The 10174-nt window shown below is 42.6% G+C and overlaps 1 non-coding gene across 1 annotated transcript; it reads right to left on the bottom strand.

Moving 5' to 3' along the window:
- Window positions 1-7175: 7175 nt before the first annotated feature.
- Window positions 7176-7338, bottom strand: LOC118922776 (U1 spliceosomal RNA). The gene has a single exon (XR_005028879.2). It is a non-coding gene; the product is annotated as a U1 spliceosomal RNA (small nuclear RNA).
- Between the last annotated feature and the right edge of the window lie 2836 nt (window positions 7339-10174).

Genomic DNA, 10174 nt, shown 5'->3' with positions numbered 1-10174 from the left:
TATCACAGCAGGGGTCCCAGGAAAGTGCTCAGGGTTGCCATAAATCAGAGAACATTCAGCTCCTGTGTCCACCAGCACCAGGACACTTTGTACATTCATGGGGTACCAATGAATTGCTAATTCTACATGTGGCCTCTGGTCCCCATCATGTCCCCCAAGGTGCGGTCCTTGACCACCCCTCTCAGTCAACCTGTGACACCCAATAGTTCTCCTGTAGGGGTGAGGGCCCAGACAGATCCTGACTACTGTCCCCCAGGAAGTCTTGCAGGGACACAGGCCATACATGGGGCTTTGACTCCAGCTTCCATGTCCTGGACCTCAGCAGCTGGAACTGTTGCTGTGGCTTTAATTGGTGTCACAGTTCTAACAAGATCCTACTGGGCTGCCCATCAAGTTTTTCTGTCACTACCTTGGCCTTTATCAAATCAACCCACATCTGGGTCCCCAAGACTCCATGGGGCCCTTTGCACCTCTCCTTTCAGTCATAGCCTGTACTTCTTTCCATATTGTTATTGTTTCAATTTCCCCTAGATCTGCTAAAGTACGAGTAGCCTCACTTATAGGTTGCCCTATGTGAGGGCAAAAATAGTTACTAGCGACCCAAAGAGAGATGGGGGAGCTGTACTGAGCACCAGATTTCTCATTCCTATGAACAACTCATCAGGGACCCGAGGTTCCATATTTTAGATGATATTCTTCACACCCAACTCCCTTAACACCTGTGGGAGTTCTGCATACATTTTCCAGCTAGTGGGTAAGTATGGTAAATCACCGTGATTAGGCCAAACTGCCCTGATGGCTGCTGTCAGCCAATCCACAAGTGTCTGGTCCCCTGAGCACTTTGCAACTGCTGCCAGAGGGAAGGGTGATTTGTCAGGGAAGCCACTCTACTCATTTCGTAGCGCAACATAACAATGCTTTCTAACCCCATATTCCAGAGATACATAGGCAGAGGTTCCAAAAGACATGTAGACAGAAGTTCCAAAGGATTTTGCTGAAACCAGATACTCATGTCCACCAGCTCATCCTGGGTATAGGGTGGAGCATGGAGTGCCTCACAACCTGGGGAGGGGGTGTCTCCTACCCCTGAGCAGCCCACAGTTGTTGTATTTTTATTTTCTTAATTACAACCACATGGGCCTTTAATACGGGAGAGGCTGGTGCCTCTGGCAGTGGCCTCAGCAACAGATCAACCCTCGGCCCCACCCCCTATCTTCTCCCAACACCTCATCTACCATCTCAGGGGCTCTAAGCACTGCTCTTTCCTCCCCCACCCCATGGCCTCCTGCAACATGGATTCTCCTGCTGCCTCCTCCTGCGCTGCTAACGTATCTTCCAGGAGCATGACCTGTCTTCTCAATACCTGTCTCTCTTTCTTAGGGCATCCCATAGGTCATTCATTGCCCAGCTCCTCCAAGTGACCCCAAAGTGTGTCTCTCTCCTTGATAACCCTTTCCACTATCTCAATAAACAGACAACCCACAATCCTGGTTGCTACATGGCCACTCAGGGACTCTAAGCAGTCTTCTATCTCATGGAGGGCTAATCCACAGCTTCTGGTGTCTCTAATCTTCCCCAACTCTGGGGAAGGCCCTACCCCTCTAGGAGGTGCTCTACCCTAGACCAATTCCCCACTAGGGGCTCCCCAGTTGGAAGCCCCACAGAGAGGGGGCTCCCAGGTGAAACTGCACCCTCCACCACTACAGACTCTGGGGCCCCTCACCATGCACTGGGTAGGGGCATTCCAGGTATCTCCCCACCATCTTTAGGGACAGCCCACCCAAGGGTTGCACCCATGAAGACAGATTTCAGGTTCAGAGGTCCTGCTGACTATGCCAGATGTAACTCCTGGGGGAGAATATTTTCCCAGCCAGAGGCAAAATACCCTTGAAACCGAAATCAGTCAAATAAAGTGGGAGAAACCATTTATTGCTTACAAGCAGTCATCCACTTCTGCTTGCCCATGTCTTCCCTGACCTGGCTCCAAATGGGGACCCCACCCAACATCTCTGGTCCAGATATCCTCACTCCCCCTTGTAACTACCTACTAATATGGAGATGGACTAATTCTCTCCACTCCTTAGAAATACCTATTGATATGGGATGCACTAAACCCAGGCGAAAGATTCTAGAAATATTGCAATTTTACCCACAGGTAGGCAGAGATTTTTCCTCCCCCCCCCCCCACTTTTTTTTTTCCAGAAAATGTAAATTCCAGGGGGAATGTATTGGTGATCTTGGTTCTCATTTGAATGCTCACCCAGGTCATGAAAAATTAGTTGTAGTCTTTGTTTGCCCCAAGCTCAGAAATCACAATTTATAGGAAATTGGATAGAATCAGAAATCTTCACAAAAAGAACAGTGATTAAATGAGCCCTGCAAATGTCAGACTGATCTGGGGAGACCTCACACCTCTGTGAGGAGAAACAAGCAGGGGATTTTCATTAGCTTCTTACCTTCTAACTCTTATTTCTAGAGCAAAATATTGTTGCGTGTCTGCCTGAGGTTTCACCTCTAATCATAAGCGCTCTGATTTTCTTTTAGTACTCCCAGACTGTTTGTACTTGTCATTAAACAATGTGAAAAAATATTTATTGAGAAGTGAAACAGGGGTGGCATGGTCGGGAAATCATAGATTTTAAGTAAGAATCGTCATTCTTGTTACAATATTTAGGACTTTCACTGAAGAGTGATGTTATAGTTTTACACCAGATTGGTGGGGAATTTGATCTTTACCATTTACTTCAAAGCTACATGCGTTGGTTTCTAAGCCTCTCGTTCAAGTCCCAGCTCTCTGACCCTCAGTGTCTGGGGACAGGGTCATGGCCTACAAGCAGGTATAGCTGTCTTTGCTACTGCCATATTCAGCCTCCTCAAAGTTACTTCTTAGCTTTCTTCAGCACAGCTGAAAGGGTGCTGTGCTGGGGTATTCTCAACCCCTCTATCCCTACATCCCTCCAGGAGGTCTGCTCTAGGTAAATGGGATCACATGGGGTCAGCTGATAGCCAGATGACAAAACTCTGGGCTCAGCTGGGCCAGACTGGGAGGGCTCCCTTCACCAACACACTGGTATCACGTACTAGAGTGGCACAGGACTGAAGTCAGCATTCTTTAGGTCAGTGCTCAGAAATTACCCCCAAACTTTAAATAAAAGCCATTTTAAGACCTGCTTTCTCCCGTAAGTCTTTATGCTCAATCTCTGTAATTGTACTCCCTTTACTCATAATTGTTAAATAAGAAACATAATGTTTCAATATGTGTATTTTTAGATGTTATATGCACATTTTGGTGAATACTTAGAAAAAGGCATTGATTCCAAGTGAAAACAGCAAGAAATAGTGCAGGTATCAAAAATAGAACTTAAGGCTAAAAACAAAAAAACAAAAACTAATGTCCCCCTACAATTCTTTTCCTCCTTCCGCATTGTTACATTTTCTCTGATCACTAGACCATGCCAGAAGTTTAAGCACAAACTACAAAAGAGAAGCCTAAAAAAATTCTCCTTTTAAAAGAGATGGATTTAAGATCTTTCACACAATAATTTTTAAAAGAACACAGTGAACAATGAAGACAAGTCAAAAGATTAAAAAAAGAAATTAACGTTAAAACATGCTTGACCCCTCTTCCTTATCCAGCCTACCACCCTGTAACATCATCTGTGTTTTTTGTTTTGTTTTGTTATTTTGATTTTAATAATGAAAGTTTTAAAACTCATCTTTGGTGTGAGAAGCCAGAAGAGTGATTATCTTTGTGTGATATTGACAGAAGGTGGCAGGGTGGGGAGAGCCTGCTGGGTACTTGATCTGGGTGGTGGTTACAGGGTGTGTGTGTAAGTGAAAATCCATTAAATCCACTTAGCAACGTGGGCCCAATTCTAAGTCATACCTTCGTAAGAAAGTTTTTAAAATTCAGTGAAGCTTTGATCTTAACTAGCTTATTAAGAGGTGAAAGAGCATTTCTGGTCACCTGGGGGCAATGCTCTATGCTGCCTCGAAGCTCACATGGTGTGTTCTGTGGACACAATGTGGGGCCCACAGATTGCACTGAGCGTCCCTGGTATATCCAGATGCCACTGAATCAGGTGGGTGTCTGGCCCCTGGAAGTGACCACAGTGTGGAGGGGGATGCTTGCAATACAGAAAGATATAAAATGATGTCTCCCTTTCTACCAACCTCTGTTCCTCTTAACTATAATGACCAAATATAATTGATGTCAATAATTACTTATTATCTGAGAAATTTTTATGCAAATATGTATATAGACTTTAAGATATCTATACAAATGACCTCATACTGAGTACTGTCTATAGCTTGCTTTTTTTTCACTTAATAACATATCTTGGAGATATTTTACATGTATATAAATTTACCTCATTCTTTTTAACTGGTATACATTATTTCATTGTGCATCATAATTTATTTAATAAGTTTCTTACTAATGGATGTCTGTGTTATTTCCAGAATTTTGTCATTACAGTTACTGTAATGAACATCTCTCTAGGCGTATAAATAGATATACTTAGGCAAAAATATCCCACAAGGTAAATTTCCAGTAGAAGAATTAATGGGTCAAATGATACAGTGCATTTAAAATTCTGCTAGACTGTGTTAAATCACCCTTCCAAAAGATTTACCAATTACCATTCAACCAACCATGTATTGGAGTGCCTATTTCCTCCCACTGTGGCCAACACTGGGCATTGCCAGTCTTTTATATTTTTTGTCAATTAGATGTAAAAATATGGCAAGGGCTAGATTTTAAGATCATAATTAAATGATTAAGATTACCTTAATGTACTTAATGTACTTCCTTATATTTGGTCTAATACCAAAATTAGACCAAGACAGGTCCCTGTCATCTTTAAGTGCCCGGTGTTTTACATTTACCAGCCTGTCCATTCTTTCTATCATAACTTTGGAAGTTTAACAATTAACCAGATTTGCTTATGCTACTAAAGACTACCAAGAGGCAATTTACATATATATTGTGTTTCAGTCCCTCATCTAGTTTCAAGAAAACTTTCCCTAATGGGCACATCTTTTGCATTTGTACACAGTGTACACTTCATTGGCTACACTGTGTCCTGAGACCTGAACAGTGAGTGATATGGCAGCTCCCAGAACAAACAGGCTAAAAGGAAAACCAGGTTATGTTTCACAGAAGACACACAGTTTTCTCATGTTAACCCACTGTAGTTTTTCTCTCTGATCTAGTAGGGTTCATCCTAATAGCTACCTGCTGATCCTTCAAGTAAGGTAGTGTACAATATGCTATCTTGATATTGCTTCAGGCAGAAATACAATTGTTGAATACCCATTATGTTACTTTGCATCTGGCTTCCCCAACTTCTGTGAACATAGTTGGGAGGAACACATCTATTTACAGAAAGGAAAATGACACTCAGCAACCATATGAATTCAAAGGCATTACATGGAGCACACCTGAAATATAATTTCAGACTTGAAAACCTTCAGTGCTTTAAAAATGGCCACACACAGCTAACTTGCACTACTCCCACAAGAAAATTCTAATAACTTTTAAAAGTTTTTGCAACTTCCCTTTGAGCTACAAAAATAAGCATCTATCTGTCATGAGCAAATCTCTAGAGTTTGCTGATAAATATAGTTTGCTATTTAAGCCCTCTAAAAAGTATCTGAGAGTATTATTTGCCACAGGCATGTTTTTAAAGCAACCACAATAAAATCTGGGAAAGAAGAGATAAAGGAAAAGAGAAGGAAAGAAGGAGAGGAAGACTTTGAAGGAAGAAGAGGGAAGTGGCGAGGCTGCAGCTGAAGAGCACAGGGGCAGCAGGGATTGGGCAGTTAGAGGAGGGGAAGGCTCTATGGGGGAGGGGAGAATTATATTCAAATCTGTATCTGTCCAGCCTCATTTCTTTCTCAGTTATAAAAGGTCACACCTGTCAATTTAGAAGTTTCTCTCAGGTTTATTAATATCTACCCATATTCCTAGATCTGTAAGATGGAATACCTATTACTACCAAGATACTTAGAGAACATTTGTAATAAATGCTGAAAATATGGGAGAGAGATATTTGTGTCAGGGAACATGGCACGGACACACTTTTACATATTCTTTCACTAAGTACAACCCCAAACCCTGGACATTATATATAAAACACATAAAAGAAAACTGAGAAGTGGAGGAAAGAAAGCAGACCAGTTAGGGACCTCAGGACACAAGGAACAGTAGGTGGAGCTCACCCTGGGTTTGTTTTCTGCCTCAGATAACCAAGACTTGGAGATGGAGAAGCCATCAACCCAGAAAGGCCAACAGGCACAGATAAAACAGCAGTAGCAGTGAGAGCTTTTTCTCTGTAGTCAAAGGACAGGGAAGGGGCCACCTGGAAACACAGAAACTCTGGGACAAGAGCCACTCTAGCTCAGTCAAACACTATAGAACATGTACTATGTTCATGGATTGGAATACTCAGTACAGCTAGCCCTACCCAAATTGTTCAATACAATTCTTATCAAAATCTCAGGACAAGTTTTGTGGATACAGACAAGATTAGTCTAAAGTTTATATACAAAGGCAAAGGAACTAGAATTGCTGAAATGAATTTGAAAAAGAAGAATAAAGCAGAAGGAATTGTTGACCCTAATTTCTATCAAAAGTGAAATAAAGAAATACAGTGTGGCACATCTATACAATAGAATATTATAGAGCAATGAAAATGTGTGAGCTACAGATACAGGTGTGAAATGAATGAATTTTGGGTAAAAAAGGCCAGACATAAAAGACTGCATGCTATATAATTTTATTTGTTTAAACTTTTAAAACAGGCAAACCTAAGCTGTATTGTTTAGGGATGATTGCTTACATGGTAAAGTATAAAATAAAGCCAGGAAGTGGTTTCCATAAGAGTCAAGAAAGTAGTTACTTTCTGTGGGAGGCAGGAGAAGGGATATGATTGGTAGGAGATAAGAGGGTGCACTGCGCAAGGAGCAGTGTTTTATTTCTTGTGGTTAGGAAGTGTGGTTTATAATAACGTCTTCAGCTGTACATTTATACTTTATGCACTTTTCTATATGCAGATTGTATTTCTCAATATAAAGTCTTTTTTTTTTTAGGACACAAAACACCTTTACTGAAAGAAAAAGAGGATAAGCAAACATCATGCAATTTGTGCGACTGATTTTCTGACAACATGAAACAGGGGAAAGCGCGAACGCAATCCTCCACTACCACAAATTATGCAGTAGAGTTTCCCACATTTGGGGAAATCGCAGGGGTCGGCACATCCGGTGTGCAATGGATAAGCCTCGCCCTGGGAAAACCACCTTCGTGATCATGGTATCTCCCTGCCAGGTAAGTATATAAAGTCTATTTTTAACAATAAAAATCCTACCATCTTTGAATTGAAGAGGAGCAAGATAGAAGTTAGGGGGAGCAGTTGAGGTGGGGGAGGGAGGGTTGCTCTCACAATAGTCCAGGTATGAGGTGACAAGAAGGAGGCGTGGGATGTGATTAGTTGGGATGGAGAAGAGAAATCAGAGAGGATTAGAAAGTACATGGAGGAGAGGGAAAGGGGAGGATATGGTAGTTAGTCTCTAAAGGTGGCCCCAACACACCCCACCTGCAATGGTGTAGTCCCACACTAATTCAGGGACAGTCCATCAAAACTGGTGGAATGAGGCATAAATGGCACCAAGAGACTTCCAAGGCTAGGTCAGAGGAATGTGTGCCTGGGTCTCTTGGAATGAGAACCCGGCTCTCACACTGTGAACAGCCCAAGCCATTCAGCTGAGCTCTCAACTACCAACAGGCATCCCCTGCCTGCCACGTGAGTGGGCTGTCTTGGGCGTCTGCTCTGGCTGAGCCACCAGATGACTGCAATCCCAGCCAATATCTGACTTTCAGTACCTGAGAACCAACAACCATACTCACCTGAGCCCCATTTGCCCACAGAATCATGAAAGGTAGTAATATACTGTTATGTCCCTAGGTTTGGGGAGGTTTGTTATGCAGCTGTAGATAATCAGAACACAGAGATAACTCTACAGTGAAAAGCTTGGGTGACTGGATGAACAATGATACACCTGAGATGGGTGATGTGGGAGGTAAAGGAGATTTGGGTGGGGAAAATAAGTTTAGTTTTGGATTTGGGGATGCCTATGGAATATCTAGGTGTTGCTATCCAGTAGGCATTTGTATTACAAACCTGAAGCCCAGGGAAGAGATCTGGGCTGGAGACAGAGATTTGGAAGACACCATTATGGAGCCATGAGTGCATTACCCTATTGAGAAGTAGGATCTTCTTCTTTGAGGACTAGTCCCAAGATCATCTCCTCTATGAAGAACCCACCAACACTGCTCTCCAAATGCCAGCTGCTCTTTCCCCAGTAATTTAGTAGTTCTTTGAAAATATCTCTTTTATAGCCCTTACCATCATGCCTTATGATTATTTGCTTACATGTCTTATCTTCCCTGATAAATTGTAAGGTGACCCAAAACGAGACTGTGACTTAATCACGTATTTTATAGTCCCTGAGGGCAAGGAAACCTGCAATGGATGATCGAATGAGTGAACAGATGAATGAATGCATGACTATTCACATCTTACATAGGTATATATATCAGCTAAACTCAGGATATGTGAATGTGAAAATTAATAGGCATTAGTTGTTAATATCTTACCGAATGAGCTAATTTCTTAGAAGGCTAAAATTAGAAAATAGTGTGCTTTTGATGAACAAAGAACTGTAAAGAATGTGTTTTCCTCTATATTTCACTCCTCTTTTGGACTTACTCCTTTCCAGAGATGATTTCTAATGCCACAAATATATCTTCTATCTGGTACTTAATTAGAAAAATTAGATATTTTCTATTAACTTAATTTCTAATTAAAAGAGTTTAATTAGAAAAGTCTGAGATTTTCCCAGCATATTTCAGATTATATTTTGAAGATACTCTTCTTTTTGAATGAATTAAATAGTTAGAAAAACAAAACAAAAGCAAGTACATTAAGATTTTGTGAATTAAGAATACATTAAAAGACATTAAAAGGAGTAGGAGGAGCCAAGATGGCGGCGTGAGTAGAGCAGCAGAAATCTCCTCCCAAAACCACATATATCTATGAAAATATAACAAAGACAACTCTTCCTAGAATAAAGACCAGAGGACACAGAACAACATCCAGACCACATCCACACCTGCGAGAACCTAGTGCCTTGTAAAGGGGGTAAGATACAAGCTCCAGCCCTGCGGGACCCGAGAGCCCCTCCTCCCAGCTCCCAGCGGGAGAAGAATAGGCAGAGCGGGAGGGAGACGGAGCCCAGGACAGCCGAACACCCAGCCCCCGCCATCTGGACCAGAGCACAGACACAGTGCATGCGCGGGGCCCTGGATACTAGGGAAATAGGGCAGCAAGAACGGTGAGAGGGTACCGGAGGCCTGGCGCCGGAGGACATAAGAAAAGCAAGCAGCCATTTTTTTTTTTTCTGTTTTGTTTTGGTGAGCGCTTTTTGGAAGTCTTAAAGGGATAGGGACCCCAATACTAGGGAAACAAGGCAGCAAGACCGGTGAGCAGATGCCTGAGGCTGGTGCCGGAGAATAAAGAAAAACGAACAGCCATTTTTAATTAATTAATTAATTTTTTAATTAAAAAAAAATTTTTTTTTTTCTGTGGTCCTTGTTTTGTTTTGGCGGGTGCTTTTTGGAAGTCTTAAAGGGGCAGGGCGGGACACTTAATCCAGAGATAGGGAATCCTGGGATCTCTGGGCACCCTAATTCCCTGGGCTGCAGGGAGCAGGGAGGCCCCTTATGGAGATAAATAGCCTCCTGGCCGCTCCCCCTCCAACGCGACCCCACCACTTTGGAGCAGGGGCCCGTGACAGGCCACACCCACAGCAAGAGCGGAGATAAACTCCATAGCAGCCCGGCAGGAAGTAGAAGCCCTGTCTGCGCGCAGCTACCCAGCACAAGCCACTAGAGGTCGATGTTCTCCCAGGAGAGGAGGGCCACAAACCAACAAGAAGGAAAGTTCTTCCAGCTGTCACTCGTCCCAGCTCTGCAAACTTCCTATCACCATGAAAAGGCAAAACTACAGGCAGACAAAGATCACAGAGACAACACTAGAGAAGGAGACAGACGTAACCAGTCTTCCTGAAAAAGAATTCAAAATAAGAATCATAAACATGCTGACAGAGATGC

Source organism: Manis pentadactyla, chromosome 6 (assembly GCF_030020395.1).
Source record: "Manis pentadactyla isolate mManPen7 chromosome 6, mManPen7.hap1, whole genome shotgun sequence".
In the NCBI taxonomy this organism is placed as follows: domain Eukaryota; kingdom Metazoa; phylum Chordata; class Mammalia; order Pholidota; family Manidae; genus Manis; species Manis pentadactyla.
The sequence above is the reverse complement of the archived record's forward strand: the minus strand, read 5'-3'. Positions and strand labels throughout refer to the sequence as shown.